The sequence below is a fragment of the Leptodactylus fuscus genome, chromosome 2, assembly GCF_031893055.1.
Source record: "Leptodactylus fuscus isolate aLepFus1 chromosome 2, aLepFus1.hap2, whole genome shotgun sequence".
Taxonomy (NCBI): Eukaryota; Metazoa; Chordata; class Amphibia; order Anura; family Leptodactylidae; genus Leptodactylus; species Leptodactylus fuscus.
This window is the reverse complement of record NC_134266.1, coordinates 38106816-38108648: the sequence shown is the minus strand read 5'-3', so window position 1 is coordinate 38108648 and position 1833 is coordinate 38106816. Positions and strand designations below refer to the sequence as shown.

At 55.9% G+C, this 1833-nt stretch overlaps 1 non-coding gene across 1 annotated transcript; it reads right to left on the bottom strand.

Moving 5' to 3' along the window:
- Window positions 1-1113: 1113 nt before the first annotated feature.
- Window positions 1114-1195, bottom strand: TRNAS-CGA (transfer RNA serine (anticodon CGA)). The gene has a single exon. It is a non-coding gene; the product is annotated as a tRNA-Ser (tRNA).
- Window positions 1196-1833: the final 638 nt, after the last annotated feature.

The following is a 1833-nucleotide window of genomic DNA, read 5'->3' as shown; positions in this document are numbered from 1 at the left end:
AATAATCTGCAGCCCTATGAACTCTTTTCATAGAGGCCAGAATCTCATCTCTGTCTACGCCCAAGTCTATATCCCGCTCCAAGGCGGCTAAGCGGTTGCGCAAAAAGTCACCAACCATAGAGGAGGCTATGGCCACAGAGGCTTGCGCGGAGGAAGCTGAGTAGACCTTCTTCAGAACGGAGTCCGCCCTACGATCCAGAGGGTCCTGAAGATTTGAACCATCTTCCAAGGGCACCAGGGTTCTGCGGGACAGCTTTGCTACGGCCAAATCCACCTTCGGGGGAGGCCCCCAGGAATCCCACTGGGTAGTGTTAATAGGAAACAAACTCTTGAAGATCCTGGAAAGCGAATGTCCTTTCTCTGGCTGTTTCCACTGCTGCGCCATAAGGTCGGTCAGCGTGGCGTCCGCATGGAAGGCAATATGTCCCCCAGAGGCAGACGTGGAGGCTTCCCCGTCAACATCTCGGCCCACTGTAGACCGGATGGACTTCAGCAGCCTGCCCGTTTGTTCATAATGGAACGCAGTTCTGCTGGAATAACTGAGTCGTCCTCGGAGGAATCATCCTCTGCCACCCGCAGGTGTTACAAGGGGGGGGGGGGAGACGAGGAACGGAGCTCAGAGCATGGTCTCCTGGTGAGCTGAGACAAGGTGCAATGGATCCCTTTGAGGGAATCATCCTGCAAAACAAAAAGGAGAGTACAAGCAAGGGAAAAACTATTTACCCAAGCGATGCCCAAACTCACCATCTCCTTGACCCAGGCCATCATATCTCTGGGAGAGGGCTCCACAGGTGGAGGACCTCTGCACCCGCGACAACGGGCCCACTCATAGCCTGAAAATAGGCAAGTTATAGGACCAGTAGTACCCCGCAGGGCACAACCTTTCAAGCCGCTACCTACCATCAGGGAGCGGTGTGTCGCAATCGAAGCAGGAAAGATGTTTCCTCTTGGAAGAGGTTTTCCTCCTACCATCCCCAGGAGGGGTAGTAGAGGATGACATATCCAGGTCCAGTAGACCGGACAGCGAGGTGACTTGGCGCCCAACGTGCGACTCGAACCCACGACCTTGAGATTAAGAGTCTCATGCTCTACCGACTGAGCTAGCCGGGCTGGCGCTGTGAACAGGATCTGAACCTGTGCGGGGAGACCCCATTGGATTTCGAGTCCAAAACCTTAACCACTCGGCCATCACAGCCGGTTCCCAATAAAGTTTGCAAACTGGAAAAGAGTTCAAGATCAATGAACACCACAATCGCACGCCTTCAGCAGATACTGCAGGAAGGTCTCTGACACCAGGCCAGCCAGCCTCTTAATTCTGGCCGGCTGGAAGTGGGCGGAGCCACAATCAAAGCAGGTGAGGCAACCTGCCCAGACAACTAACCCTGTAATCAGGGGTCTGCAAAGATATACATTCCCCCCCACCAAGAGGCCCTTAACACGGGCACTTACCCCCACATCTCCCCGTCTTTTCCGGCCTTTAATAAGGCCTGAATCTTCCCTGAGTGAGCGGCCGCCAGCGCCAGGCCGTTGCCATGGCGCTATGATACTTCCGGCGAAACCGGAAGTGCGCGCTTACAGCGGCCGGCGGGGAAAGGATACACAACAGTGTGGTTCCACCCGCCGGCAGTCCGTGCGGCCACCAGAGGCGGCATGCGGAGTCCCCGGACTCTCACCAAAATGTCAGGTAAGTCACAAGGAGCAGGGGAAGCGGAGGAGAGGGGGGGCAGGGGGGATAGAGGGGGGTAGAGCACCTTCTCCCCGCAGGGCACAGAAGGTGACAAGAAGAAAACAACCGCTCAGGAGGTGAGTGATCCTGCTGAGCTTCTCAAAGAG